Source organism: Oncorhynchus tshawytscha, unplaced genomic scaffold (assembly GCF_018296145.1).
Source record: "Oncorhynchus tshawytscha isolate Ot180627B unplaced genomic scaffold, Otsh_v2.0 Un_contig_795_pilon_pilon, whole genome shotgun sequence".
Classification (NCBI taxonomy): Eukaryota; Metazoa; Chordata; class Actinopteri; order Salmoniformes; family Salmonidae; genus Oncorhynchus; species Oncorhynchus tshawytscha.
This window is the reverse complement of record NW_024608929.1, coordinates 53,316-68,818: the sequence shown is the minus strand read 5'-3', so window position 1 is coordinate 68,818 and position 15,503 is coordinate 53,316. Positions and strand designations below refer to the sequence as shown.

At 41.2% G+C, this 15,503-nt stretch overlaps 6 non-coding genes across 6 annotated transcripts; all 6 read right to left on the bottom strand.

The window, feature by feature from the left end:
* Positions 1-4,104: 4,104 nt before the first annotated feature.
* trnan-guu lies at positions 4,105-4,178 on the bottom strand. Its single transcript has one exon. It is a non-coding gene; the product is annotated as a tRNA-Asn (tRNA).
* Positions 4,179-9,990: 5,812 nt separating this feature from the next.
* On the bottom strand, positions 9,991-10,064 carry trnan-guu. Its single transcript has one exon. It is a non-coding gene; the product is annotated as a tRNA-Asn (tRNA).
* A 1,104-nt stretch (positions 10,065-11,168) lies between these two features.
* trnan-guu lies at positions 11,169-11,242 on the bottom strand. The gene has a single exon. It is a non-coding gene; the product is annotated as a tRNA-Asn (tRNA).
* A 1,103-nt stretch (positions 11,243-12,345) lies between these two features.
* On the bottom strand, positions 12,346-12,419 carry trnan-guu. The gene has a single exon. It is a non-coding gene; the product is annotated as a tRNA-Asn (tRNA).
* Positions 12,420-13,522: 1,103 nt separating this feature from the next.
* trnan-guu lies at positions 13,523-13,596 on the bottom strand. Its single transcript has one exon. It is a non-coding gene; the product is annotated as a tRNA-Asn (tRNA).
* Positions 13,597-14,699: 1,103 nt separating this feature from the next.
* trnan-guu lies at positions 14,700-14,773 on the bottom strand. The gene has a single exon. It is a non-coding gene; the product is annotated as a tRNA-Asn (tRNA).
* Positions 14,774-15,503: the final 730 nt, after the last annotated feature.

The window sequence follows — 15,503 nt, the reverse complement described above, 5'->3', positions numbered from 1 at the left end:
ATATAAATGCTAAGGTTTTTCATGCCAGATTGACATCATTTACATTGTCATACCAGCCAGATTAATAAGAATAAATTATATGTTCCTTGGAGAACACAGAATGATCAAGCTATTGAGTAACAGAAGATCAGAGACCATTGACAGCCATTTTACCAGTAGGTATAGTAACTTGTCATCTTTCATGTTCAACAACACACCAATCACATGTGACAACAGGAAACACAGCAGGTCAAAAGCAAGCTTACTGTAAGTCCAGGAAGGTCTTCCATATCGCTAGAAACGGAAAGACAGCATCCCTGGGTGGGCTCAAATCACCAATTTTTAAATTAAGAGTCTAACGCGCCAACAAATTGCACCAAAGAGACGTGTGGTTATACTGACCCTCAGCAGGCCATAGTCTCGTGGAAGCTCACAACAAGTAAGGCAGGGTCAGTTCACATCTCTACAATCTGAAAAATGTCATCCCTGGGTGGTGTCGAAACACCAAACTTAAGATTGACAGTCAAACAGGCAAACTGTTTGATTGCACTTGAGAGGCTTGTGTTGGCATTGACCCTCAGCAGGCCAAAAGAACTGGGAATTTCATTAGAGGTCCAGGATGTCACATCCACATCATGGAGCACAACACACTGTCGTACCTGGGTGGGCTCGAACCACCAACCTTTAGATTAACAGTCTAACGCGCTAACCAATTGCGCCACAGAGACTTGTGGTGTATGTGACCCTGACGCTTGATCGCTGTCCGTCCGTGCTCTCTTCCAACTGAACATGGAGTTTACGAAACAACAACACATTGTTCCAATGGTTGTGTTACCTTGCATCGAAAGTGCAGCAACATTTTCAAGGAAGTAGCCCTGTAGTTATCTAATGTTTGTTTGCTTTTTGAATGGCCTTAAAAGGGCAAAAATGTAGCGCAATGTTCGTCAGTGCAACATTATTTTAAAAGGCATCTGGCATGATTAAATTCAGCCACAATCACAAATATATTCTGATAAATATATATTTTAAACAACTGCATTTTTACAAATGTAATATATAATCGCCAAGCCCTTTCAAAATAATTAGGGGACTGACTCCGGAAGAATGATGTAGTAGCGAGTCACTTTCATGGCGTATAGGCATACATATACACACAAACACACACTGAACCAACATTGTCCTTCTCGAGATAAATATAAATGCTAAGGTTTTTCATGCCAGATTGACATCATTTACATTGTCATACCAGCCAGATTAATAAGAATAAATTATATGTTCCTTGGAGAACACAGAATGATCAAGCTATTGAGTAACAGAAGATCACAGACCATTGACAGCCATTTTACCAGTAGGTATAGTAACTTGTCATCTTTCATGTTCAACAACACACCAATCACATGTGACAACAGGAAACACAGCAGGTCAAAAGCAAGCTTACTGTAAGTCCAGGAAGGTCTTCCATATCGCTCGAAACGGAAAGACAGCATCCCTGGGTGGGCTCAAATCACCAATTTTTAAATTAAGAGTCTAACGTGCCAACAAATTGCACCAAAGAGACTTGTGGTTATACTGACCGTCAGCAGGCCATAGTCTCGTGGAAGCTCACAACAAGCCAGGAAGGGTCAGTTCACATCTCTACAATCTGAAAAATGTCATCCCTGGTGGTGTCGAAAAACTTGAGATTGACAGTCAAACAAGCTAACTGTTTGATTGCACTTGAGAGGCTTGTGTTGGCATTGACCCTCAGCACCAAAAGAACTGGGAATTTCATTAGAGGTCCAGGATGTCACATCCACATCATGGAGCACAACACACTGTCGTCCCTGGGTGGGCTCGAACCACCAACCTTTAGATTAACAGTCTAACTAACCAATTGCGCCACAGAGACTTGTGCATTGACCCTGACGCTGCTGATCGCTGGCCGTCCGTGCTGAACATGGAGTTTACGAAACAACAACACATTGTTCCAATGGTTGTGTTACCTTGCATCGAAAGTGCAGCAACATTTTCATGTTTGCTTTTTGAATGGCCTTAAAAGGGCAAAAATGTAATGTTCGTCAGTGCAACATTATATTAAAAGGCATCTGGCAGGATTAAATTCAGCCACAATCACAAATATATTCTGATAAATATATATTTTAAACAACTGCATTTTTACAAATGTAATATATAATCGCCAAGCCCATTCAAAATAATTAGGGGACTGACTCCGGAAGAATGATGTAGTAGCGAGTCACTTTCATGGCGTATAGGCATACATATACACACAAACACACACACACACTGAACCAACATTGTCCTTCTCATGAGATAAATATAAATGCTAAGGTTTTTCATGCCAGATTGACATCATTTACATTGTCATACTAGCCAGATTAATAAGAATAAATGATATGTTCCTTGGAGAACACAGAATGATCAAGCTATTGAGTAACAGAAGATCAGAGACCATTGACAGCCATTTTACCAGTAGGTATAGCAACTTGTCATCTTTCATGTTCAACAACACACCAATCACATGTGACAACAGGAAACACAGCAGGTCAAAAGCAAGCTTACTGTAAGTCCAGGAAGGTCTTCCATATCGCTAGAAACGGAAAGACAGCATCCCTGGGTGGGCTCAAATCACCAATTTTTAAATTAAGAGTCAAACGCGCCAACAAATTGCACCAAAGAGACTTGTGGTCATACTGACCCTCAGCAGGCCATAGTCTCGTGGAAGCTCACAACAAGCCAGGAAGGGTCAGTTCACATCTCTACAATCTGAAAAATGTCATCCCTGGGTGGGGTCGAAACACCAAACTTGAGATTGACAGTCAAACAAGCTAACTGTTTGGTTGCACTTGAGAGGCCTGTGTTGGCATTGACCCTCAGCAGGCCAAAAGAACTGAAAATTTCATTAGAGGTCCAGGATGTCACATCCACATCATGGAGCACAACACACTGTCGTCCCTGGGTGGGCTCGAACCATCAACCTTTAGATTAACAGTCTAACGCGCTAACCAATTGCACCACAGAGACTTGTAGTGTATATGACCCTGACGCTTGATCGCTGGCCGTCCGTGCTCTCTTCCAACTGAACATGGAGTTTACGAAACAACAACACATTGTTCCAATGGTTGTGTTACCTTGCATCGAAAGTGCAGCAACATTTTCAAGGAAGTAGCCCTGTAGTTATCTAATGTTTGTTTGCTTTTTGAATGGCCTTAAAAGGGCAAAAATGTAGCGCAATGTTCGTCAGTGCAACATTATATTAAAAGGCATCTGGCAGGATTAAATTCAGCCACAATCACAAATATATTCTGATAAATATATATTTTAAACAACTGCATTTTTACAAATGTAATATATAATCGCCAAGCCCATTCAAAATAATTAGGGGACTGACTCCAGAAGAATGATGTAGTAGCGAGTCACTTTCATGGCGTATAGGCATACATATACACACAAACACACACACACTGAACCAACATTGTCCTTCTCATGAGATAAATATAAATGCTAAGGTTTTTCATGCCAGATTGACATCATTTAAATTGTCATACTAGCCAGATTAATAAGAATAAATGATATGTTCCTTGGAGAACACAGAATGATCAAGCTATTGAGTAACAGAAGATCAGAGACCATTGACAGCCATTTTACCAGTAGGTATAGTAACTTGTCATCTTTCATGTTCAACAACACACCAATCACATGTGACAACAGGAAACACAGCAGGTCAAAAGCAAGCTTACTGTAAGTCCAGGAAGGTCTTCCATATCGCTAGAAACGGAAAGACAGCATCCCTGGGTGGGCTCAAATCACCAATTTTTAAATTAAGAGTCTAACGCGCCAACAAATTGCACCAAAGAGACTTGTGGTTATACTGACCCTCAGCAGGCCATAGTCTCGTGGAAGCTCACAACAAGTCAGGAAGGGTCAGTTCACATCTCTACAATCTGAAAAATGTCATCCCTGGGTGGTGTCGAAACACCAAACTTGAGATTGACAGTCAAACAAGCTAACTGTTTGATTGCACTTGAGAGGCTTGTGTTGGCATTGACCCTCAGCAGGCCAAAAGAACTGGGAATTTCATTAGAGGTCCAGGATGTCACATCCACATCATGGAGCACAACACACTGTCGTCCCTGGGTGGGCTCAAACCACCAACCTTTAGATTAACAGTCTAACGCGCTAACCAATTGCGCCACAGAGACTTGTGGTGTATATGACCCTGACGCTTGATCGCTGGCCGTCCGTGCTCTCTTCCAACTGAACATGGAGTTTACGAAACAACAACACATTGTTCCAATGGTTGTGTTACCTTGCATCGAAAGTGCAGCAACATTTTCAAGGAAGTAGCCCTGTAGTTATCTAATGTTTGTTTGCTTTTTGAATGGCCTTAAAAGGGCAAAAATGTAGCGCAACGTTCGTCAGTGCAACATTATATTAAAAGGCATCTGGCAGGATTAAATTCAGCCACAATCACAAATATATTCTGATAAATATATATTTTAAACAACTGCATTTTTACAAATGTAATATATAATCGCCAAGCCCATTCAAAATAATTAGGGGACTGACTCCGGAAGAATGATGTAGTAGCGAGTCACTTTCATGGCGTATAGGCATACATATACACACAAACACACACACACTGAACCAACATTGTCCTTCTCGCGAGATAAATATAAATGCTAAGGTTTTTCATGCCAGATTGACATCATTTACATTGTCATACTAGCCAGATTAATAAGAATAAATGATATGTTCCTTGGAGAACACAGAATGATCAAGCTATTGAGTAACAGAAGATCAGAGACCATTGACAGCCATTTTACCAGTAGGTATAGTAAACTTGTCATCTTTCATGTTCAACAACACACCAATCACATGTGACAACAGGAAACACAGCAGGTCAAAAGCAAGCTTACTGTAAGTCCAGGAAGGTCTTCCATATCGCTAGAAACGGAAAGACAGCATCCCTGGGTGGGCTCAAATCACCAATTTTTAAATTAAGAGTCAAACGCGCCAACAAATTGCACCAAAGAGACTTGTGGTTATACTGACCCTCAGCAGGCCATAGTCTCGTGGAAGCTCACAACAAGTCAGGAAGGGTCAGTTCACATCTCTACAATCTGAAAAATGTCATCCCTGGGTGGTGTCGAAGCACCAAACTTGAGATTGACAGTCAAACAAGCTAACTGTTTGATTGCACTTGAGAGGCTTGTGTTGGCATTGACCCTCAGCAGGCCAAAAGAACTGGGAATTTCATTAGAGGTCCAGGATGTCACATCCACATCATGGAGCACAACACACTGTCGTCCCTGGGTGGGCTCAACCACCAACCTTTAGATTAACAGTCTAACGCGCTAACCAATTGCGCCACAGAGACTTGTGGTGTATATGACCCTGACGCTTGATCGCTGGCCGTCCGTGCTCTCTTCCAACTGAACATGGAGTTTACGAAACAACAACACATTGTTCCAATGGTTGTGTTACCTTGCATCGAAAGTGCAGCAACATTTTCAAGGAAGTAGCCCTGTAGTTATCTAATGTTTGTTTGCTTTTTGAATGGCCTTAAAAGGGCAAAAATGTAGCGCAACGTTCGTCAGTGCAACATTATATTAAAAGGCATCTGGCAGGATTAAATTCAGCCACAATCACAAATATATTCTGATAAATATATATTTTAAACAACTGCATTTTTACAAATGTAATATATAATCGCCAAGCCCATTCAAAATAATTAGGGGACTGACTCCGGAAGAATGATGTAGTAGCGAGTCACTTTCATGGCGTATAGGCATACATATACACACAAACACACACACACTGAACCAACATTGTCCTTCTCGCGAGATAAATATAAATGCTAAGGTTTTTCATGCCAGATTGACATCATTTACATTGTCATACTAGCCAGATTAATAAGAATAAATGATATGTTCCTTGGAGAACACAGAATGATCAAGCTATTGAGTAACAGAAGATCAGAGACCATTGACAGCCATTTTACCAGTAGGTATAGTAACTTGTCATCTTTCATGTTCAACAACACACCAATCACATGTGACAACAGGAAACACAGCAGGTCAAAAGCAAGCTTACTGTAAGTCCAGGAAGGTCTTCCATATCGCTAGAAACGGAAAGACAGCATCCCTGGGTGGGCTCAAATCACCAATTTTTAAATTAAGAGTCAAACGCGCCAACAAATTGCACCAAAGAGACTTGTGGTTATACTGACCCTCAGCAGGCCATAGTCTTGTGAAGCTCACAACAAGTCAGGAAGGGTCAGTTCACATCTCTACAATCTGAAAAATGTCATCCCTGGGTGGTGTCGAAGCACCAAACTTGAGATTGACAGTCAAACAAGCTAACTGTTTGATTGCACTTGAGAGGCTTGTGTTGGCATTGACCCTCAGCAGGCCAAAAGAACTGGGAATTTCATTAGAGGTCCAGGATGTCACATCCACATCATGGAGCACAACACACTGTCGTCCCTGGGTGGGCTCAACCACCAACCTTTAGATTAACAGTCTAACGCTCTAACCAATTGCGCCACAGAGACTTGTGGTGTATATGACCCTGACGCTTGATCGCTGGCCATCCGTGCTCTCTTCCAACTGAACATGGAGTTTACGAAACAACAACACATTGTTCAATGGTTGTGTTACCTTGCATCGAAAGTGCAGCAACATTTTCAAGGAAGTAGCCCTGTAGTTATCTAATGTTTGTTTGCTTTTTGAATGGCCTTAAAAGGGCAAAAATGTAGCGCAACGTTCGTCAGTGCAACATTATATTAAAAGGCATCTGGCAGGATTAAATTCAGCCACAATCACAAATATATTCTGATAAATATATATTTTAAACAACTGCATTTTTACAAATGTAATATATAATCGCCAAGCCCATTCAAAATAATTAGGGGACTGACTCCGGAAGAATGATGTAGTAGCGAGTCACTTTCATGGCGTATAGGCATACATATACACACAAACACACACACACTGAACCAACATTGTCCTTCTCGCGAGATAAATATAAATGCTAAGGTTTTTCATGCCAGATTGACATCATTTACATTGTCATACTAGCCAGATTAATAAGAATAAATGATATGTTCCTTGGAGAACACAGAATGATCAAGCTATTGAGTAACAGAAGATCAGAGACCATTGACAGCCATTTTACCAGTAGGTATAGTAACTTGTCATCTTTCATGTTCAACAACACACCAATCACATGTGACAACAGGAAACACAGCAGGTCAAAAGCAAGCTTACTGTAAGTCCAGGAAGGTCTTCCATATCGCTAGAAACGGAAAGACAGCATCCCTGGGTGGGCTCAAATCACCAATTTTTAAATTAAGAGTCTAACGCGCCAACAAATTGCACCAAAGAGACTTGTGGTTATACTGACCCTCAGCAGGCCATAGTCTCGTGGAAGCTCACAACAAGTCAGGAAGGGTCAGTTCACATCTCTACAATCTGAAAAATGTCATCCCTGGGTGGTGTCAAAACACCAAACTTAAGATTGACAGTCAAACAAGCTAACTGTTTGATTGCACTTGAGAGGCTTGTGTTGGCATTGACCCTCAGCAGGCCAAAAGAACTGGGAATTTCATTAGAGGTCCAGGATGTCACATCCACATCATGGAGCACAACAAACTGTCGTCCCTGGGTGGGCTCGAACCACCAACCTTTAGATTAACAGTCTAACGCTCTAACCAATTGCGCCACAGAGACTTGTGGTGTATATGACCCTGACGCTTGATCGCTGGCCGTCCGTGCTCTCTTCCAACTGAACATGGAGTTTACGAAACAACAACACATTGTTCCAATGGTTGTGTTACCTTGCATCGAAAGTGCAGCAACATTTTCAAGGAAGTAGCCCTGTAGTTATCTAATGTTTGTTTGCTTTTTGAATGGCCTTAAAAGGGCAAAAATGTAGCGCAACGTTCGTCAGTGCAACATTATATTAAAAGGCATCTGGCAGGATTAAATTCAGCCACAATCACAAATATATTCTGATAAATATATATTTTAAACAACTGCATTTTTACAAATGTAATATATAATCGCCAAGCCCATTCAAAATAATTAGGGGACTGACTCCGGAAGAATGATGTAGTAGCGAGTCACTTTCATGGCGTATAGGCATACATATACACACAAACACACACACACTGAACCAACATTGTCCTTCTCGCGAGATAAATATAAATGCTAAGGTTTTTCATGCCAGATTGACATCATTTACATTGTCATACTAGCCAGATTAATAAGAATAAATGATATGTTCCTTGGAGAACACAGAATGATCAAGCTATTGAGTAACAGAAGATCAGAGACCATTGACAGCCATTTTACCAGTAGGTATAGTAACTTGTCATCTTTCATGTTCAACAACACACCAATCACATGTGACAACAGGAAACACAGCAGGTCAAAAGCAAGCTTACTGTAAGTCCAGGAAGGTCTTCCATATCGCTAGAAACGGAAAGACAGCATCCCTGGGTGGGCTCAAATCACCAATTTTTAAATTAAGAGTCTAACGCGCCAACAAATTGCACCAAAGAGACTTGTGGTTATACTGACCCTCAGCAGGCCATAGTCTCGTGGAAGCATACAACAAGTCAGGAAGGGTCAGTTCACATCTCTACAATCTGAAAAATGTCATCCCTGGGTGGTGTCAAAACACCAAACTTGATATTGACAGTAAAACAAGCTAACTGTTTGATTGCACTTGAGAGGCTTGTGTTGGCATTGACCCTCAGCAGGCCAAAAGAACTGGGAATTTCATTAGAGGTCCAGGATGTCACATCCACATCATGGAGCACAACACACTGTCGTCCCTGGGTGGGCTCGAACCACCAACCTTTAGATTAACAGTCTAACGCTCTAACCAATTGCGCCACAGAGACTTGTGGTGTATATGACCCTGACGCTTGATCGCTGGCCGTCCGTGCTCTCTTCCAACTGAACATGGAGTTTACGAAACAACAACACATTGTTCCAATGGTTGTGTTACCTTGCATCGAAAGTGCAGCAACATTTTCGAGGAAGTAGCCCTGTAGTTATCTAATGTTTGTTTGCTTTTTGAATGGCCTTAAAAGGGCAAAAATGTAGCGCAATGTTCGTCAGTGCAACATTATATTAAAAGGCATCTGGCATGATTAAATACAGCCACAATCACAAATATATTCTGATAAATATATATTTTAAACAACTGCATTTTTACAAATGTAATATATAATCGCCAAGCCCATTCAAAATAAATAGGGTCTGACTCCGGAAGAATGATGTAGTAGCGAGTCACTATCATAGCGTATAGGCATACATATACACACAAACACACACACACTGAACCAACATTGTCCTTCTCGCGAGATAAATATAAATGCTAAGGTTTTTCATGCCAGATTGACATCATTTACATTGTCATACTAGCCAGATTAATAAGAATAAATGATATGTTCCTTGGAGAACACAGAATGATCAAGCTATTTAGTAACAGAAGATCAGAGACCATTGACAGCCATTTTACCAGTAGGTATAGTAACTTGTCATCTTTCATGTTCAACAACACACCAATCACATGTGACAACAGGAAACACAGCAGGTCAAAAGCAAGCTTACTGTAAGTCCAGGAAGGTCTTCCATATCGCTAGAAACGGAAAGACAGCATCCCTGGGTGGGCTCAAATCACCAATTTTTAAATTAAGAGTCAAACGCGCCAACAAATTGCACCAAAGAGACTTGTGGTTATACTGACCCTCAGCAGGCCATAGTCTCGTGGAAGCTCACAACAAGTCAGGAAGGGTCAGTTCACATCTCTACAATCTGAAAAATGTCATCCCTGGGTGGTGTCGAAGCACCAAACTTGAGATTGACAGTCAAACAAGCTAACTGTTTGATTGCACTTGAGAGGCTTGTGTTGGCATTGACCCTCAGCAGGCCAAAAGAACTGGGAATTTCATTAGAGGTCCAGGATGTCACATCCACATCATGGAGCACAACACACTGTCGTCCCTGGGTGGGCTCGAACCACCAACCTTTAGATTAACAGTCTAACGCGCTAACCAATTGCGCCACAGAGACTTGTGGTGTATATGACCCTGACGCTTGATCGCTGGCCGTCCGTGCTCTCTTCCAACTGAACATGGAGTTTACGAAACAACAACACATTGTTCCAATGGTTGTGTTACCTTGCATCGAAAGTGCAGCAACATTTTCAAGGAAGTAGCCCTGTAGTTATCTAATGTTTGTTTGCTTTTTGAATGGCCTTAAAAGGGCAAAAATGTAGCGCAACGTTCGTCAGTGCAACATTATATTAAAAGGCATCTGGCAGGATTAAATTCAGCCACAATCACAAATATATTCTGATAAATATATATTTTAAACAACTGCATTTTTACAAATGTAATATATAATCGCCAAGCCCATTCAAAATAATTAGAGGACTGACTCCGGAAGAATGATGTAGTAGCGAGTCACTTTCATGGCGTATAGGCATACATATACACACAAACACACACACACTGAACCAACATTGTCCTTTTCGCGAGATAAATATAAATGCTAAGGTTTTTCATGCCAGATTGACATCATTTACATTGTCATACTAGCCAGATTAATAAGAATAAATGATATGTTCCTTGGAGAACACAGAATGATCAAGCTATTGAGTAACAGATGATCAGAGACCATTGACAGCCATTTTACCAGTAGGTATAGTAACTTGTCATCTTTCATGTTCAACAACACACCAATCACATGTGACAACAGGAAACACAGCAGGTCAAAAGCAAGCTTACTGTAAGTCCAGGAAGGTCTTCCATATCGCTAGAAACGGAAAGACAGCATCCCTGGGTGGGCTCAAATCACCAATTTTTAAATTAAGAGTCAAACGCGCCAACAAATTGCACCAAAGAGACTTGTGGTTATACTGACCCTCAGCAGGCCATAGTCTCGTGGAAGCTCACAACAAGTCAGGAAGGGTCAGTTCACATCTCTACAATCTGAAAAATGTCATCCCTGGGTGGTGTCGAAGCACCAAACTTGAGATTGACAGTCAAACAAGCTAACTGTTTGATTGCACTTGAGAGGCTTGTGTTGGCATTGACCCTCAGCAGGCCAAAAGAACTGGGAATTTCATTAGAGGTCCAGGATGTCACATCCACATCATGGAGCACAACACACTGTCGTCCCTGGGTGGGCTCGAACCACCAACCTTTAGATTAACAGTCTAACGCGCTAACCAATTGCGCCACAGAGACTTGTGGTGTATATGACCCTGACGCTTGATCGCTGGCCGTCCGTGCTCTCTTCCAACTGAACATGGAGTTTACGAAACAACAACACATTGTTCCAATGGTTGTGTTACCTTGCATCGAAAGTGCAGCAACATTTTCAGGAAGTAGCCCTGTAGTTATCTAATGTTTGTTTGCTTTTTGAATGGCCTTAAAAGGGCAAAAATGTAGCGCAACGTTCGTCAGTGCAACATTATATTAAAAGGCATCTGGCAGGATTAAATTCAGCCACAATCACAAATATATTCTGATAAATATATATTTTAAACAACTGCATTTTTACAAATGTAATATATAATCGCCAAGCCCATTCAAAATAATTAGAGGACTGACTCCGGAAGAATGATGTAGTAGCGAGTCACTTTCATGGCGTATAGGCATACATATACACACAAACACACACACACTGAACCAACATTGTCCTTTTCGCGAGATAAATATAAATGCTAAGGTTTTTCATGCCAGATTGACATCATTTACATTGTCATACTAGCCAGATTAATAAGAATAAATGATATGTTCCTTGGAGAACACAGAATGATCAAGCTATTGAGTAACAGATGATCAGAGACCATTGACAGCCATTTTACCAGTAGGTATAGTAACTTGTCATCTTTCATGTTCAACAACACACCAATCACATGTGACAACAGGAAACACAGCAGGTCAAAAGCAAGCTTACTGTAAGTCCAGGAAGGTCTTCCATATCGCTAGAAACGGAAAGACAGCATCCCTGGGTGGGCTCAAATCACCAATTTTTAAATTAAGAGTCAAACGCGCCAACAAATTGCACCAAAGAGACTTGTGGTTATACTGACCCTCAGCAGGCCATAGTCTCGTGGAAGCTCACAACAAGTCAGGAAGGGTCAGTTCACATCTCTACAATCTGAAAAATGTCATCCCTGGGTGGTGTCGAAGCACCAAACTTGAGATTGACAGTCAAACAAGCTAACTGTTTGATTGCACTTGAGAGGCTTGTGTTGGCATTGACCCTCAGCAGGCCAAAAGAACTGGGAATTTCATTAGAGGTCCAGGATGTCACATCCACATCATGGAGCACAACACACTGTCGTCCCTGGGTGGGCTCGAACCACCAACCTTTAGATTAACAGTCTAACGCGCTAACCAATTGCGCCACAGAGACTTGTGGTGTATATGACCCTGACGCTTGATCGCTGGCCGTCCGTGCTCTCTTCCAACTGAACATGGAGTTTACGAAACAACAACACATTGTTCCAATGGTTGTGTTACCTTGCATCGAAAGTGCAGCAACATTTTCGAGGAAGTAGCCCTGTAGTTATCTAATGTTTGTTTGCTTTTTGAATGGCCTTAAAAGGGCAAAATGTAGCGCAACGTTCGTCAGTGCAACATTATATTAAAAGGCATCTGGCAGGATTAAATTCAGCCACAATCACAAATATATTCTGATAAATATATATTTTAAACAACTGCATTTTTACAAATGTAATATATAATCGCCAAGCCCATTCAAAATAATTAGAGGACTGACTCCGGAAGAATGATGTAGTAGCGAGTCACTTTCATGGCGTATAGGCATACATATACACACAAACACACACACACTGAACCAACATTGTCCTTTTCGCGAGATAAATATAAATGCTAAGGTTTTTCATGCCAGATTGACATCATTTACATTGTCATACTAGCCAGATTAATAAGAATAAATGATATGTTCCTTGGAGAACACAGAATGATCAAGCTATTGAGTAACAGATGATCAGAGACCATTGACAGCCATTTTACCAGTAGGTATAGTAACTTGTCATCTTTCATGTTCAACAACACACCAATCACATGTGACAACAGGAAACACAGCAGGTCAAAAGCAAGCTTACTGTAAGTCCAGGAAGGTCTTCCATATCGCTAGAAACGGAAAGACAGCATCCCTGGGTGGGCTCAAATCACCAATTTTTAAATTAAGAGTCAAACGCGCCAACAAATTGCACCAAAGAGACTTGTGGTTATACTGACCCTCAGCAGGCCATAGTCTCGTGGAAGCTCACAACAAGTCAGGAAGGGTCAGTTCACATCTCTACAATCTGAAAAATGTCATCCCTGGGTGGTGTCGAAGCACCAAACTTGAGATTGACAGTCAAACAAGCTAACTGTTTGATTGCACTTGAGAGGCTTGTGTTGGCATTGACCCTCAGCAGGCCAAAAGAACTGGGAATTTCATTAGAGGTCCAGGATGTCACATCCACATCATGGAGCACAACACACTGTCGTCCCTGGGTGGGCTCGAACCACCAACCTTTAGATTAACAGTCTAACGCGCTAACCAATTGCGCCACAGAGACTTGTGGTGTATATGACCCTGACGCTTGATCGCTGGCCGTCCGTGCTCTCTTCCAACTGAACATGGAGTTTACGAAACAACAACACATTGTTCCAATGGTTGTGTTACCTTGCATCGAAAGTGCAGCAACATTTTCGAGGAAGTAGCCCTGTAGTTATCTAATGTTTGTTTGCTTTTTGAATGGCCTTAAAAGGGCAAAAATGTAGCGCAACGTTCGTCAGTGCAACATTATATTAAAAGGCATCTGGCAGGATTAAATTCAGCCACAATCACAAATATATTCTGATAAATATATATTTTAAACAACTGCATTTTTACAAATGTAATATATAATCGCCAAGCCCATTCAAAATAATTAGGGGACTGACTCCAGAAGAATGATGTAGTAGCGAGTCACTTTCATGGCGTATAGGCATACATATACACACAAACACACACACACTGAACCAACATTGTCGTTTTCCGAGATAAATATAAATGCTAAGGTTTTTAATGCCAGATTGACATCATATACATTGTCATACTAGCCAGATTAATAAGAATAAATGATATGTTCCTTGGAGAACACAGAATGATCAAGCTATTGAGTAACAGAAGATCAGAGACCATTGACAGCCATTTTACCAGTAGGTATAGTAACTTGTCATCTTTCATGTTCAACAACACACCAATCACATGTGACAACAGGAAACACAGCAGGTCAAAAGCAAGCTTACTGTAAGTCCAGGAAGGTCTTCCATATCGCTAGAAACGGAAAGACAGCATCCCTGGGTGGGCTCAAATCACCAATTTTTAAATTAAGAGTCAAACGCGCCAACAAATTGCACCAAAGAGACTTGTGGTTATACTGACCCTCAGCAGGCCATAGTCTCGTGGAAGCTCACAACAAGTCAGGAAGGGTCAGTTCACATCTCTACAATCTGAAAAATGTCATCCCTGGGTGGTGTCGAAGCACCAAACTTGAGATTGACAGTCAAACAAGCTAACTGTTTGATTGCACTTGAGAGGCTTGTGTTGGCATTGACCCTCAGCAGGCCAAAAGAACTGGGAATTTCATTAGAGGTCCAGGATGTCACATCCACATCATGGAGCACAACACACTGTCGTCCCTGGGTGGGCTCGAACCACCAACCTTTAGATTAACAGTCTAACGCGCTAACCAATTGCGCCACAGAGACTTAAAGTGTATATGACCCTGACGCTTGATCGCTGGCCGTCCGTGCTCGCTTCCAACTGAACATGGAGTTTACGAAACAACAACACATTGTTCCAATGGTTGTGTTACCTTGCATCGAAAGTGCAGCAACATTTTCGAGGAAGTAGCCCTGTAGTTATCTAATGTTTGTTTGCTTTTTGAATGGCCTTAAAAGGGCAAAAATGTAGCGCAATGTTCGTCAGTGCAACATTATATTAAAAGGCATCTGGCAGGATTAAATTCAGCCACAATCACAAATATATTCTGATAAATATATATTTTAAACAACTGCATTTTTACAAATGTAATATATAATCTCCAAGCCCATTCAAAATAATTAGAAGACTGACTCCGGAAGAATGATGTAGTAGCGAGTCACTTTCATGGCGTATAGGCATACATATACACACAAACACACACACACTGAACCAACATTGTCCTTTTCGCGAGATAAATATAAATGCTAAGGTTTTTCATGCCAGATTGACATCATTTACATTGTCATACTAGCCAGATTAATAAGAATAAATGATATGTTCCTTGGAGAACACAGAATGATCAAGCTATTGAGTAACAGAAGATCAGAGACCATTGACAGCCATTTTACCAGTAGGTATAGTAACTTGTCATCTTTCATGTTCAACAACACACCAATCACATGTGACAACAGGAAACACAGCAGGTCAAAAGCAAGCTTACTGTAAGTCCAGGAA